Source organism: Mesoplodon mirus (assembly GCF_964341445.2).
Source record: "Mesoplodon mirus genome assembly, chromosome: 18".
Classification (NCBI taxonomy): domain Eukaryota; kingdom Metazoa; phylum Chordata; class Mammalia; order Artiodactyla; family Ziphiidae; genus Mesoplodon; species Mesoplodon mirus.
Genome location: NC_138994.1, coordinates 62705916 through 62722353, shown reverse-complemented (window position 1 = coordinate 62722353; position 16438 = coordinate 62705916). Strand labels below are relative to the sequence as shown.

Sequence of the window (16438 nt, the reverse complement as noted above, 5' to 3'; positions counted from 1 at the left end):
CGGAGCGGCTGGGCCCGTGAGCCATGGCCGCTGGGCCTGCGCATCCGGAGCCTGTGCTCCGCAACGGGAGAGGCCACAACAGTGAGAGGCCCGCATACCGCAAAAAGAAAAAGAAAAAAAAAAAAAAAAAAAACTACGGAGGATGTACTCTAGCAAAGTCTATAAAGCTAGTTGATAAGAAAAGAAGATGAGGGATCTAGGAAATGGGAAACCAAACACAGAAGAGCTCCATAAGAAAGTCCCAGGGTGTCATTTGTACAGCAAGACTGTAGAGTCCAGGGTGTTTTCCAGGAGAAAAAGTAGAAACTGATTTGCTTGAACATATGGAAAATATCATTGAATCGTGTGCCACAATGTTGTTGGAGCATTTGGAAAAAATTACTGATAGGTATGTTGAAAACAAAGCAAATGGGAAAAAGTGAGGCAGTCATCAACTCTAGGAAAAAAACGCTGTACAAGGAAGGAGTTGTGATCTTAGTATACACTTCAGAAATTCACACTATTGGGCTTCCCTAGTGGCGCAGTGGTTGAGAGTCCGCCTGCCGATGCAGGGGACCAGGGATTGAACCCATGTTGCCTTCATTCGCAGGTGGATTCTTATCCACTGCGCCACCAGGGAAGTCCCTGGAATATTTTAAAACTTACTGATTTAACCAAAAATTGGGGGGGTGAGGGGGGTTGGGTTTGTGAGAAGAATCAGTAAATCTTCACTATGGAGAAAAGATAAGGCTAATATTGATAAATCAAGAAGAACTAACACCTCCTCTACCATGGGAAGAAGATAATATATCTGATATCTAATATTGATAAATTAAGAAATATCAATATAGGGCTTCCCTGGTGGTGCAGTGGTTAAGAATCTGCCTGCCAATGCAGGGGACACGGGTTCAAGCCCTGGCCCGGGAAGATCCCACGTGCCGCGGAGCAACGATGCCCATGCACCACAACTACTGAGCCGGCGCTCTAGATCCCGCAAGCCACAACTACTGAGCCCACGTGCCACAACTACTGAAGCCCACGCGCCTAGGGCCCATGCTCCGCAACAAGAGAAACCACTGCAATGAGAAGCCCGTGCACCGCAATGAAGAGTAGGCCCCGCTTGCCACAACTAGAGAAAACCTGCGCACAGCAATGAAGACACAACGCAGCCAAAAATAAATAAAATAAACAAATTTAAAAAATTTTAAAGACATGTATGCCCATGTTATATAAAAAAATATGAGTATAAAGATTTTACTTAGAAATATGGAAACAGGAGAATGGCTAGAAAAGTTGATGCTGGTATCCTCTGCAACATAGAGAACAGTGGGTAAGGGTTTTCGGTCTTTCATCATGAGTCTTTTAGTTCAACTTTACTTTAATAAGTATATATATGATTGCAGTATTTTGGTAAAAATTTAAGTAATTTAACAAATAATGGATTATATATCTGTGCAGTGTGCACAAAACGGGATGTAATGATGTTCACTGAAGCATTGTTTATAGTATTAAAAATTATCAATAATCTGTCATTGATAGAGAAACTGTAGCAACTTAAAATAAGTTTTGTGTTTGTGTGTGTGTGCATTCATTGACATGGAAAGTTCCGTAAAACAGATTGCTAAGGGAAAAGTACATTTTGTAATAGTACATATATCATTTCATTTATACTACAATAAATCCAAAACAAAGCTATATTCTTCTGTTTGTCTGTAAACACTTAGAAAAAAAGTCTAGAAGGATTTAGCAAACTGATCATTTTTACCTTTACTTTTTACTTTAAGTATTTCTGTATTCTTTGATTTTTTTCAAAAACAGTGTGATATGTATTACTCTTTAATTAAAGTTAATGAAATAAATGAATAAATACATAAGCTATGTTCATGGGAAAACTAGGTTAAGGGACTGGAATTCACGAAATATGTTTCTTGTAGCCACCATGTTGTTGCTTCGCTATACAACTTTTAGCATATTATCTTGTATCTCTGTTTTCTTAATCAGTAGAACCTGATTATTATCACATGTGTTCCTGGGGTAAACAATTACACCATTAGAGGTTTACACTATAGCTTTCAAGACTTACACCTGGATTTAAAATGTGGCTCCACTTTAACCTCTCTAATCATCAATTTCTTCAGTTAAGAATTTCAGAAACGCCCTATTTCACAGTGTTACTGTGAGAATTAAAAGAGATAAAAGATGTAAAGAATTTAGTACATTAGCTGGCAGGTAATAACTCAAAAAATTGTAGCTACTTTTATCATTTTTCATGAAAATAAGATATCATTTTGTTATATCAATATTGTATTCAGAATGTATATGTAACAGCTTATGACCTAAAGTAATATCTAGAAATAGTGATGTGGATTAGTAGACTCATTAAACAGGGTTCTATTTCTGGTTGTGTTTCAAAGAATAATTGTGTTTCATCATAGTAAAGCCCCTGTTTTTTTTAAAAAAAAGTATATATAGTTGGATATATAATATTATGTTAGTTTTTGGTGTACTACAGAAACTTGACATTCGCTTACATTATGAAATGATCACCACAGTAAGTCTAGCACCCATCTGTCCCCATACAAAGTTATTACAGTACTACTGAAGAGTATTCCTTATGCTGTGTATTACACCTCCATGGCTTATTTATTTTATAACTGAAGGTTTTTACCTCTTTATCTCCTCCACCTATTTTGTTCCCCCCCCACCCCTCCCCTCTGGCAACCACCTGGTTGTTCTCTGTATCTATGAGTCTGTTTTCATTTTTTTGTTTTTTGTTTTTTAGATTCCACATATAATTGAGATCATACAGTATTTGTCTTTCTCTGTTTGACTTATTTCCTGAGCATAATACCCTCTACATCCATTCATGTTGTCGCAATGGCAAAATTTCATTTTTTTTATGGCTGAGTAATAATATTCCATTGTATATGTACACCACATCTTCTTTATCCATTTGTCTGTTGACAGACACTTAGGTTGCTTCCATATCTTGGCTATTGTAAAAAGTGCTACAGTGAATTTCAGGGTATATATATGTTTTCAAATTCGTACTTTTTTAAGGTATATACCCAGAAGTGAAATTGCTGGGTCATATGGCAGTTCTATATTTAATTTTTTGAGGAACCATCATACTGTTTTCTGTAGTGGTTGTACCATTTTACAATCCCACCAACAGTGCACGAAGATTCCCTTTTCTCCACATCCTCACCAACACCTCTTATTCGTGGTCTTTTTGATGGTAGCCATTCTGACAGGTATGAAATGGTATCCCTTTGTGGCTTCGATTTATATTTCCTTGATGATGAGTGATGTCGAGCATCTTTCCCCGTGTCTGTTGGCTATCAGTATGTCTTATTTGGAAAAGTGTCTACTCAGGCCCTCTGCCCACTGTCTAGTCAGGTTGTTTGTTTTTGTTGGTGTTGAGCTGTATGAGTGCTTTGTATACAGTAAGTCCCCTACATATGAACCTTCAAGTTGCGAACTTTCAAAGATGTGAACGTGGTCTTCGGCAACTTAGTGACCCTCAGTGAGAAGCTGGAGGTAGATCTGCAAGAGGACGACTTCATCGAACTCCTTGCTGTGCAACACGAGGAGCTTACTAATGAGGACCTGGTGCAATTGGAGGCCCAGAGAAAGGACACAGAGAAACAAGAGGAAGAAGTAGTAACTGAAGAACCGAAGAGACTCACGATGCAGGAAATGACAAGGGGATTTCCTTTATTTGACCAGGCACTGTTAGTTTTAGAGGCACAGGACCCGAACGTAGAACGGTACATGAGGGTTGCAGCTGCCGTTCAGAATGCAATCCAGTGGTACTGTGTCATCTATGACGAGAAAAAAAGAGCTACTACCCAGACATCACTGGATCGTTTTTTCAGGAGGGTAGACAGAACTGAATCCAGCAAGGAACCAGAACCTGTGCCATCAACGTCAGGTGTGAGTGAAACTGCAGCTTGCCCTCCATCTCCTATTGCTGACGATCCTTCAGCTCTACCATCTCCCACCTCCTCTCCCTCCTTCAGTAAGTCTTCTCGCCTGTTCACTTGATGCCAGCCCTTGTATGCCAGCTGTTGTACTGTACTACTGTACTTTTCAAGGTACTGTACTGTAAGATTAAAAGTGTTTTCTTTATTTTTTTGTGTTTTTTATGTATTATTTGTGTGAAAAGTATTATAAACCTATTACAGTACAGTACTATATAGCCGATTGTGTTAGTTGGGTACCTAGGCTAACGTTGTTGGACTTATGAACAAATTGGACTTATGGCTGTGCTCTTGGAACAGAACTCATGCGTATGTAGGGGACTTACTGTATTTTAGTGGCGGCTTTACGATTTTCTATATGTAGTATCAAGCCATCTGCAAATAGTGACAGTATTACTTCTTCCTTTCCAATTTGGATTTATTTTATTTCTTTTGCTCGTCTGACTTCTGTGGCTAGGACTTTCAGTACTATGTTGAATAAAAGTGGGGACAATGGGCATTCTTGTCTTGTTCCTGATCTTAGAGGAAATGCTTTCAGGTTTTCATCATTGACTGTGATGTTGGCCGTAGGTTTGTAACTGTTGGCTTCTATTATGTTGAGCTATATTTTCTCTATACCTACTTTGATGAGGTTTTTTTTTTTATCACAAATGGATGATGAATTTTGTCAGAAGATTTTCTGCATCTGCTGAGATGATCATATGATTTTTATCCTTCAGCTTGTTAATGTGGTGGATCACATGGATTGATTTGTGTAGATTGAACCATCCTTGCATCCCTGGGATAAATCCTACTCGATCATGGTGTACGATCCTTTTAATGTGTTGTTGAATTCAGTTTGCTAATATTTTGTTGAGGATTTTTGCTTCTATGTTTATCAGTGATATTGGCCTCTACTTTTCATTTTTTGTGGTGTCTGGTTTTAGTGTCAGGGTAATGCTAACCTTACAGAATGAGTTTGGAAGCATTCCTTCCTCTTCAAATTTTTGGAATAGTTTGAGAAAGATAGGTGTTAACTCTTCTCTAAATGTTTGGTAGAATTCACCTGTGAAGCTATCTGGTCCTGGACATTTATTTGTCAGGATTCTTTTTTTAACTGATTTAATTTTGTTCCTAGTAATTGGTCTGTCCATATTTTCTATTTCTTTCTGATTCAGTCTTCAAGATTGTGTGTTTCGGGCTTCCCTGGTGGCGCAGTGGTTGAGAGTCCACCTGCCGATGCAGGGGACACGGGTTCGTGCCCCAGTCTGGGAAGATCCCACATGCTGCAGAGCGGCTGGGCCCGTGAGCCATGGATGCTGAGCCTGCGTGTCCGGAGCCTGTGCTCCGCAACAGGAGAGGCCACAACAGTGAGAGGCCCACGTACCACACACACAAAAAAAAGATTGTGTGTTTCTATGAATTCACCCATTTCTTCTAGGATGACAAATTTATTGTCATGTCATTGTTCATAGTAATCTCTTATGATCCTCCATATTTCTCTGGTGTCAGTTGTAACTTCTTTTTAATTTCTGATTTTTTAAATTTGAGCCTCTTTTTTTTTCTTGATGAGTCTGGCTTAAGGTTTATCAATTTTGTTTATATTTTTAAAGAACCAGCTTTTCTATTTCTTAGTCTCTATTTCATTTACTTCTGCTCTGATCTTTATTATTTCTTTCCTTCTACTAACTTTGAGTTTCCTTTGTTCTTCTTGTCATTTCTTTAGATGTAAGTTTAGATTGCTTTTTTGAGATTTTTCATGTTTCCTGAGGTAGGCTTGTAGACTTCCCTTTTAGAACTGCTTTTGCTGCATCCCATAGATTTTGGATCACTGTGTATCCAATGTATTACTGTCACTTTCTCCCTATATGTTTGTTAATATTTGCTTTATATATTTAGATGCTTCTATGTTGGGTGCATATATATTTACAATTGCTATATCTTCTTGTTGGATTGATCACTTTATCATTATGTAATGTCATTCTTTGTCTTTGTTATAGCTTTGTTTTAGAGGCTACTTTTTTAATATAAGTATTGCTACTCCAGCTTTCTTTTTGTTTCCATTTGCATGGATTAACTTTTTCCATCCCCTCACTTTCACTCTGTCTGTTTTTTTTTATTTTAAAGAAATTATTATTGATGTTCAAAATTATTTAGTTTCAAGGATATTAATTAGAACATGGATGAAAAAACCTCCACATGATTTTAAGAGTCTCCTGTAATTTTTCTAATAGTTTACTATGTCTATTTTATTTTACATTTAGATCCAAATTCATTAGGATTTTATGTTTGTGTGAGATATGCAGTACAAAGGGATTTCCCTTGTTCAAGTGGAAAACCAATTGTCAACCATTCATTGAGTAGTTCTGGCTCTCCCAGCTGACACGAAATGCCTTCTTTCTCACTAGCTGAACCCCCATTCCTAAGGTGCCTCTTGAGTGTGCCCTGGAGTGAGTGAGGTAAGCTCACTAACCTGGGCTCCTCTTCCACAAGGTACAGCTACTATCATAGCCTCTGCAGGGACAGCAGGGAGCATGCAACACATAGAAGTGCTCAGAGGTCATCAGCAAGAACCCCGCTCCATAATAACCAGGCAGTGTGGGAGCCTCAAGGCTCTGGTACTGACCACAGGGTGGGGGCTCAGGGGACAGCCGCCTGCTCAGGTAGGGGAAGCTTACTCTCTTGAGCTGGTCCCGCTTCTCCTGCAGCTTGCACGCCTGGCTGTCCAAGCAGCTGACCCTGTGTCGCAGGGTCTTTAGCTTGCTGTTCTCCTCCTGCTCCCATAGGAAGCACACTTGGTTCTTGTTCTGCCAGGGTGAGAAGCAGCAGGACTGCAACACACTGACGAATTTTGTAGGCCCCCAGTGCTGACAGGATGATCTCCTTGATGAACATGGGGCTGGTGTCCCTGTGCTCACTTAGCACAGCTTCTGTGCCTGGCTTCAGGGTGACATCTGTTGGAGGGGTGGAGGGGCTCTGGGAGGGCTTCTGAGGCATTGCTGTGAGGGACAAACTTGTGGGGCTGTGTGCCAAGCCCTTGTTGGGCCCCAGGCTGGTTTTGCTGCAGTCAGGCTCCATGTCTCTCTTCAGCCTCTTTCGGTCAACAGGTTCTCAGGGGACAGACAGCCTCTTTCCAGCGTGCTTGGAGGAGAAACTGTGAGAATGAAGTGAGCCAGTAAATTTGCAAGCCCCAGATACTGGGGGGATAAAGTTATCCATGGAAATGCCACTCTTATCTACCAGGTCCCCATCAGGGGAGGTGGTGTTCTGATCGCCAGCCTCTACAGCAGACATGTTTGCTTCTCCCTGGCTGTCTAATGCTGCGCTAGCCAGATTGGCTTCTGGAGTACTTCCAGAGGCTGCTGCACCAGTTTCTGACTGGTGGCTTCTGGGGTGGCCCTGGGTGCAGGGTTTTTTTTTTTTTTTGCGGCCTCTCCCGCTGCGGAGCACAGGCTCCGGACGCGCAGGCTCAGCGGCCCTGGCTCACGGGCCCAGCCGCTCCGCGGCAAGCGGGATCCTCCCGGACCGGGGCACGAACCCATGTACCCTGAATCGGCAGGCGGACTCTCAACCACTGCGCCACCAGGGAAGCCCCCTGGGTGCAGTTTTACCCTACAGTGCAGCTCACTTCAACTTGCAGGACTCCAGCTTGACCGCTGGGTTTTCACTTGAGGATGTTGATGACCCTGCAGCTCCTTTCCTGTCTGCTTCACTCACATGTCCCCTCAAGCCCCCGGAAGCCTTTCTGGTATCCTTTCTCCTGGTGCATCCATGGCCTCCAGCTCCCTTCTTCTCAGTCAGGTGGAAGATGGAAGCCGTGGCCATGATCTTGAGCAGTCAGTGCTGATCCTCCAGCCTCGTGGAGAAGCTTTCTTTGGTGAAGTGTTCACTACTGTGGAAAGACTACTTAGTGGGGGTCCAGTTATCCTTCTGAACAGCCTTTAATAACTGGATCAGACATTCTGAGTCCTTTAGGGGGAAACCTGTGGCAGGAGCCAGCGTGCTTCTCCCCCTTGCCCTGTCGGTTGGAGTAATGTACAGCTGCACAAAAGTTCACCATCCCGGGCCTTGGGCTGCCCTTCCACTGCCAGGCGCCAGCCCTTGCTTCGTTGAGCCCAGACCAGGGCAGGACCGCCCTGAGGGGAGGGTGCAAGGCAGCATGGCTGCAGGACATGGGAGCCAGGCACACAGCTCCCACTGTATGGCAAGATGGCGGCACCCAGCTGCCTGCCACCTGGGCAACCAGCCCTAGGCCTGTCTTTGTGTGTCTTTAGACCAGAAAGGAATCCTTGTAGGCAGTGTATATATGGGTCTTGTTATACATTCAGTCACTCTGTCTTTTGATTGGCGCATTTAGTCTATTTACACTTAAAATAATTACTGATAGGTATGTACTTATTGCCATTTTAATTGTTTTCTGTTTGTTTTTGTAGTTCTTCTCTGTTCCTTTCTTCTTCTTTTGCTCTATTCCCCTGTGATTTGATGACTATCTTTAGTGATTTGTTTGGATTCCTTTCTATTTTTTCTATATGTATCTATTGTAGGTTTTTGGTTTGTGGTTACCATGAGGTTCATATATAACGGTGTGTATATATATGTGTGTGTGTGTGTGTGTGTGTGTGTGTGTGTGTGTGTATGTATGTATGAATGATTATTTTAAGTTGATTATCTCAAGTTCAAAGGCATTCTAATCACCCTACATTTTTACTCCCCTCACCACATTTAATGTTTTTTTGTTTTGTTTTAATTAATTAATTTATTTATTATTATTTGGTTTTGGCTGTATTGGGTCCTTGTTGCTGCGCGTGGGCTTTGTGTAGTTGCAGCGAGTGGGCGCTACTCTTTGTTGCAGTGTGGGGCTTCTCATTGTGGTGGCTTCTCTTGTTGCGGAGCAAGGGCTCTAGGCACGCGGGCTTCAGTAGTTGTGGCATGCGAGTTCAGTAGTTGTGGCTCACGGGCTCTAGAGTGCAGGCTCAGTAGTTGTGGCGCATGGTTTGGTTGCTCCGCGGCATGTGGGATCTTCCCAGACCAGGGCTCGAACCCGTGTCCCCTGCATTGGCAGGCAGATTCTTAACCACTGCGCCACCAGGGAAGTCCCCACATTTAATGTTTTTGATGTTATATTTCACATTGTGTTGTTTTGTGTATCCCTTAACTACTTGTAGATACAGATGGTTTTACTACTTTTGTCCTTCAACCTTCCTACGAGCTACGTAAGTGATTGATCTACTACCTTTACTGTATGTTTGCCTTTACTAGTGAGATTTTTCTTTTCATAATTTTGATATTTCTAGTTGTGGCCTTTTCTTTCCTGCTTAGAGAAGTCCCTTGAACATTTCTCTTAAAGCTGGTTTAATGGTACTAAACTTTTTTAGCTTTTGTTTGTAAAACTTTTTGTCTCTGCTTCAAATCTGAATGATAACCTTGTTGGGTAGAGTATTCTTGGTAAGTTTTTTCCTCTTATCACTTTGAATACATCATGTCACTCCCTTCTGGCCTGCAAATGTCTGCTAAAAAGTCAGCTGATAGTCTTATGGGAATTCCCTCATACCTCACTCGTTGCTTTTCTCTTGCTGCTTTTAAGATTTTCTCTTTCTCTTTACTTTTTGCCATTTTCCTTACAATGTGTCTTGGTGTACATCTCCCTGGGTTCATCTCGTTTGGGCCTCTCTGTGCTTCCTGGACCTGGGTGTCTGTCTCCTTTCCCAGGTCAGGGAACTTTTCAGCTCTTATCTCTTCAGATGGTTTCTCTGCTCCTTGCCCCCTCTCCTCTCCTTCGGGGACCTCTATAGTGTGAATGTTACGATGCTTGATGTTGTCTCAGAGGTTTCTTAAACTATCCTGCTTTCTTTAAAATTATTTTTTCTACTGAGGTTGGGTGATTTCTACTACTCTGCTTTCCAGATTGCTGATCCATTCCTCTGTATAATCTGATCTACCCTTGATTACTTCTAGTGTATTTTATTTATTTATTTATTTATTTATTTATTTATTTATTTATTTTTTTGCTGTACGCGGGCCTCTCACTGCTGTGGCCTCTCCCGTTGCGGAGCACAGGCTCCGGACACACAGGCTCCGCGGCCATGGCTTGCGGGCCCAGCCGCTCCGCGGCATGTGGGATCTTCCGGGATCGGGGCACGAACCCGTGTCCCCTGCATCGGCAGGCGGACTCTCAACCACTGCGCCACCAGGGAAGCCCACTTCTAGTGTATTTTAAATTTTCAGTTGTTGTATTCTTTAGCTCTGTTTGGTTCTTCTTTATATTTTCTCTTTGTTGAAATTCTCACTGCGTTCATCCATTCTTCTTCCACATTTGGTGAGCATCCTTTTGATCATTACCTTGAACTCTTTATTGGGCAGATTGCTTATCTCCACATTTAGTTCTTTTTCTGAAGTTTTTGTCTTGCTCCATTGTTTGGAACATATTCCTCTGTCTCCTCATTTTGCCCACTTATCTGTTTATTTCTGTGTGTTAGGTCAGTTGATTATGTGTCCTGATCTTGGAGAAGTGGCCGTTTTTAGGAGACATCCTGTGGGGCCTCACAGCACACTCCCCTCTGGTCACCAGTTATATGTCCTAGGTGTGCTCCCTGTGTGGGCTGCATGGTCCCTTATGTTGTGATGAGCTGACTGCTGTGGGTGTACTCACTGGTAGGCAGGACGGGCCCCTAGTCTGGTTGGCCATGAGGCTGTATCTTGTGCAGTGGCTGTGCGCCCACTGGAGGGCAGGTTGACTGTGCAACCCAGGAGGTACATGGGGCTGCTGCTGGCCTCCTGGTTGTTGGGCTGGGGCCCCGCATGGCTGTCTGCACAGCCTAGGGGGTTTGGAAGCCCCTGCTTTCTTAAAACTGGTCAATGGTTTAAAAATATTGGTTGAATTAAAGTTCCTACTAAAAAGCCGTACATGTTTTAAATTTTTGAATACATTATCTCTTAGTGAAAGGGACTAGAGATAGCATAAACCAGTTACTTGAGCTGACAACAAAAGTGTAAATATGACCATAGTTCCTGTTTGCCAATGGTTATCACCTGTTTACTAATACTAGCCCAAGTTTCATAGCCTACATGTAAGAACTCAACATTGTGTTATGTGATATACTCTTATGTAAATGTATTGATTTTCTCCTCTCAAGGAACATTCATTCTAAGAAGTTAGGGAATGGCTTAAATATATATTGATATAGGGCCTCCCTGGTGGCGCAGTGGTTGAGAGTCCGCCTGCCGATGCAGGGGATACGGGTTCGTGCCCCGGTCTGGGAGGATCCCATATGCCGCGGAGCGGCTGGGCCCGTGAGCCATGGCCGCTGAGCCTGTGCGTCCGGAGCCTGTGCTCCGCAACGGGAGAGGCCACAACAGTGAGAGGCCCGTGTACAGCAAAAAAAAAAAAAAATATATATATATATATATATATATATATATATAGATATAAATCAGAAAGACAGAACTTTATTTATTCAGCAAATACTTATTGATCACTGTGTGCCAGGCACTGATCTGAGCATCAGACATCAATGACCAAAAGTAGACAAAAATATCTGCAGTCTAATGGGAGAAGGAATGCAGTCATAAAATAAATGATAAACACAATAAATAAGAAATGCATATTGTATACAAGAAATTGATGAAGGCTATGCAAAAAGAAAAAGAAAAGACTTACAACATGGTAAGAGGAATTCCAAGGGCAAGAAGAAGAGAAAGAACCATCAAATGAGATTGAGAAGACAGAATCCTGTGAGTGACATAGGAGAGTGTGATGTTCTGGAAACCTAGAGAAGGGAGTGTATCAAAGTAGAGGGAATAATCAGCAGTCAGATGCTTCTAAGTGAGTCAGATCTGAGAAACAGGATGTAGGAGTTAGCAACAGGAAGGTACATTGGTGATGTTGACAAGTTTCAGTTAACTTGTGCAGTTTAATTCCTTTTGGTCATGGAAGAATAATGACAGAAAAGAGTTACTGCTAAGCTCTCTTCCTTTTGTGGTCTTATGACACGAGTGGTAGTTTGATCTTTGGTAAATGTGTAACATCTAGGTTGCCATTCACAGAAAACTCAAGATCCTGTTGGCCACGCTTGAATATCAACCTGGTCAGAGTGGACAGTGATTGTTTAGATGACACTGGTAGCAACAGTAGGGAATGAAATACCTGCTTTAAGAACCCCAAACCCATCACTTCAGGAGCCAGTCCTTTGGTAGCTGGCATTATATATATTCAACAAGGCTACCTAAGAGAATCTGTGATGTGTGGGCATTGTAATCTGCTGACCCCAGGTGGCGTTCCTGGAGGCTGCTAGAGAAAGAAAGAAAATAGCTTAAAGAGGAAAGAATTCAACCCTGAGTTGAACTCCATTTGGTCCACTAAGAAAAAGAATACCAAGTCTGGTGGAGAATTTGCCTTCTTTATTTTAATTTAATGTGTAGTCTAGATTTAGAATACATATGATTAACTTGGGGGAGGGGAGTGATCAGAAATTTAACATTTACGTGTTGCCACCCTAGCAAGGGCATACTGAGTAGACTGCATCATCGTGATATGTGGGCTGAGGTGAGGCTGCTCCAGATGAGTTTCTCTCAGAGTTAACTGACGGAAACTACCCACCTTCACGAATTTTTATTACCTTAGGAATGCGGTGCCAAGACTGCTGAAACACAGCTGTGGGTGCTGTGCTGACGCCCACATTGCCAGTGTCAGGAAGGATGTACTTTTAAACCTCTAATTTCTCTAATAATGTCTTTAGTGATTTGTGTAGGTTTGGCATTGTGAGGAAAATGCTTCCTGGCTTGGTTTATAACAAGAATTCAGTTTGCAGTCTTAAAATGTGTATTGTCTTAATATGCATGTGGAAGATACTAACAAGTTAGAAAAAAGATCTGACTAAAATACTATCCTGTCCATCTAACAAAACTTACCCACCCATGATATTTGAAAATAAATGAAAATTAAATGTTTTATGCTAGAATAATCTATTTATCTATTGGTTCCTGTTTTATACCAAGATGGCAATATATAGTGCTGAACGAGAGCCAGCTTTCATATTCAATTCCAATCTGACACCTTTCCTTTTCTCTAATGGAAAAATTGGATTGGACTCATGTCAACCTATAGAGTGGAGAAAGAATAAGCTTTTGTAAATAAATATTTTTAAAGAGGTAAGAAATAGTACTCTTTTGTTTGAAATATAAAGCTTCATAACCAGTTGGTAACTATATTATTTTATATGATGTTTATGGCATGTTTCTTTTAATATATAAAATCTGAGGGATTCTTTCCTAACTGGTAGATTCACTGCAAGGATTGATTATATTTATCAAAATAAATATACATTCAGCTTTTAAGTAGACACTAGTACATAAAGCAGAATATCCCCATATTGCTTACAAAAGGAATATATAGAATTTATTTCCATTCTGCTGGTGTGTATAAAAACATTTCTTTGGATCTGAAGTGTGTTAATTTATACCTTTACACTGCCTTTGTCCCATCTTACAAATTCAAAACCTTATTGGAATAGAATCATAGAATTAGAATTTTAAACCTGGAAGAGACTTTAGAGTTATTTTATTTCAATTTCTTAATTTTTCTATTGAGGAATTAAAATCCAGAGAATTTAAGAGTCTTTTTTCAGGTTACCCAGCTAGAATTAGAACCCGGCTTTCTAACTCCTTATATTTATGCTATAACCTGTCTCCAACAAGTTAGTTGAATAGCAATTAAATAAGTTGGCAGAAACTTTAGGTCTTGCTTGTGTTTATGTCCAGACTTCAAAGTCAATAGTGATCCCTAATTATTCTTCATCACTTAAAAAAATTCTTGCAGGCACATTAGGTGAAAGTAATGCTAGGGATTCTCCTATGACTTGGTCCTGTTATGAAATCTAAAGAAATCAGTGCTCATCTAGAGCAAAAGACATGAACATACTCAGTACTGAAGTTTTCCTTCTTTGTGCTCCACTAATTATGATAATGATTTGAGTAGTTCCATAATGATTGTCTTAGTCTATTTGGGCTGCTTTAACAAATTACCATAGACTGGAAGGCTTATAAACAACAGAAATTTATTTCTTACATTTCTGGAGGCTGGGAAGTCCAAGATCAAAGCCCGGGCAGATTTGGTATCTAGTGAGGGCATGCTTTCTGGCTTATAGATAATTGTCTTATCCTTGTGTCCTCACCTGGTGGAAGGGGCAAGGGAGCTCTCATGGGTCTCTTTTTCATAAGGGCACTAATCTCATTCATGAGGGCTCCACCCTCATCCCCTAATTACCTCCCGAAGGTTCCACCTCCAAATACCATTACATTGGGGATTAGAATTTCAACATATGAATCTGGGTGGGGGAGGGACAAACTTTCAGTCTGTAACAATGATTTCACATCCGCCTCATCCTTAAATACTGCTCCCAGATATACTGTGTGGCTTTTTAAAGGACTAATTCAGGAAAATACTGATTAAAATAAAATAATATAAACATTGATAAGTACTGAACTGTTCAAGGTCACTAGGATACAACTGTATTTTTATAATTCAAAATCTTCCACCAAGCATGTTTTGGGTTGTGGTTATTTCTGAAATAGAATTGAGGAATCGAGACTGACCTACTCAGATAAATAGTCTGAGGATAAAGATGACACTAGCCAATATGAGCAGCAGGGAAGAAGAGTCAGAACATTTATGAATCTGAGTTTTATTTTGTGTGTCTGAAGAACTATTGTTAGCTTAAAGCAAGACCCTGTGCTTTGTTTACAGAGTTCAGTGTATGAAGTTTAATAGAGCTGGATTTCTGCTTCACAATACATAACATTGAAAAAGTCAGTATACACAGAAATCCAAATATGCATTCATGTATTCATTGACAAATAGCTTTAATGAAGTGGAATATTTTTTCTTTTTTGTGTGTGTGCTTGTGGGATCCTAATTCCCTGACCAGGGATTGAACCCAGGCCCTCACCTGGGCCCTCGGAAATGAGAGCAAGGAGTCCCAACCATGGGACCACCAGGGAATTCCCGTGAAGTGGAATTTTTTAATGTATGTGACTAAATTTAAAAATTAAAACTAACCAGGGAATTCCCTGGTGGTGCAGTAGTTAAGAGCCGCCTGCCAATGCAGGGGACATGGGTTCGATCCCACATGCCATGGAGCAACTAAGCCCATGTGCCACAACTACTGAGCCTGCGCTCTAGAGCCTGCAAGCCACAACTACTGAAGCCAGTGTGTCACAACTATTGAAGCCTGCGCGCCTAGAGCCCATGCTCCACAACAAGAGAAGCCACCGCAATGAGAAGCCCACGCACTTCAATGAAGAGTAGCCCCCGCTCACTGCAACTAGAGAAAGCCCGCGTGCAGGAATGAAGACCCAACACAGCCAAAAATTAATTAATTAATTAATTAAAAATAAATAAATAAAATTTAAAACTAACCAGACCCCAATGATATCTCAACATTGTTCAAAAGGTGTTTATGCATATAGGTTATATATGACTTAGACATAAACTAAAGATTTTATTTTTGTCTATGACTATATAAAGTCTGTACTTGTATTCCCAAAACAAGAAAGTAACAAATTGGTATGTATGAAAACGTATTTCCTTTTGTTTGCAGGATGTGAATTGCTTGAAGATAGGAATGGTAATAAGCACTTAGAAATATCTGTTAATATAAGTAAACAGCAAAAGAGTGTTCTTGGACTATATTTGAAGGGCCTTAACAAGATTAATTTGATTTTAAAAGAGCCAGTCCCCCAAAATGACACATACTGCAAAAGTTAAAAAATTTCTAATCATACTCTTCTTCAGCAATGCTCTCAACATAGTAACATTTGTAATCCCAGTTCCCCAGATTGCCTTGATTACTGGCCATCCTCTGATATTTGCTATGTAATACATTTGCCAAACTTTAAAACTCTAAAACCTGCTGTATAGGGATCTTTCAAGTATTGTATGAGAAATGATGAAAGAAAGCAGTTTGCTATGTTATTATCATGTTAGTTTCTCTCGGTAGTTCTCTTAGAAATGACAAGCTTTAATGATAAGCTTTTATTTGAGTTGATCAAATATTCTCTGATGTGAATGTTTTAAAATATATTTGCAATTCTGATTTTTCAGAAATAATCACTTTCAATCAGAGTCAAAACCATAAGAACTTATTCATGCTAAGTGTTGTAGCTTTTTGACATGTAGGAATAACTGATGTGGGTGAGGTGTCTAGCTTGATGTTTTATCTCTAGCTATTCGTCAGCTAATCCTCCCCCCTACTTCACTGAAAATATTTTCATTCTGTCTGACAAAAAGTAAAAAATTACATTATCTGTGACTAAAAATGTATTGCAGATGACACATTAATGAGACTAATGGTTCTTGCCTTATTCTCTAAAGTTTTCACATTCTTACCTTTGGTGAACCGAGATCCAGATAGTTTAATAATTATACAAAAGATATCCTTTCTGGGGGGAACTCTTGGGAACAAGGTTGCAATAAAGGTTTTCAGATTTTTTTAAACATAAAT

At 40.6% G+C, this 16438-nt stretch overlaps 2 protein-coding genes and 1 pseudogene across 3 annotated transcripts in view; 1 reads left to right on the top strand and 2 right to left on the bottom strand.

Moving 5' to 3' along the window:
* TRIM37 (tripartite motif containing 37) overlaps positions 1-16438 on the bottom strand; it is a 207813-nt gene that overhangs the window by 35393 nt on the left and 155982 nt on the right. The window lies entirely within an intron of this gene.
* PPM1E (protein phosphatase, Mg2+/Mn2+ dependent 1E) overlaps positions 1-16438 on the top strand; it is a 169226-nt gene that overhangs the window by 124431 nt on the left and 28357 nt on the right. The gene's annotated exons all lie outside the window — the stretch shown is intronic.
* On the bottom strand, positions 5373-7857 carry LOC309793867 (peroxynitrite isomerase THAP4-like; annotated as a pseudogene). The gene has a single exon. The product of its transcript is annotated as a peroxynitrite isomerase THAP4-like (transcript).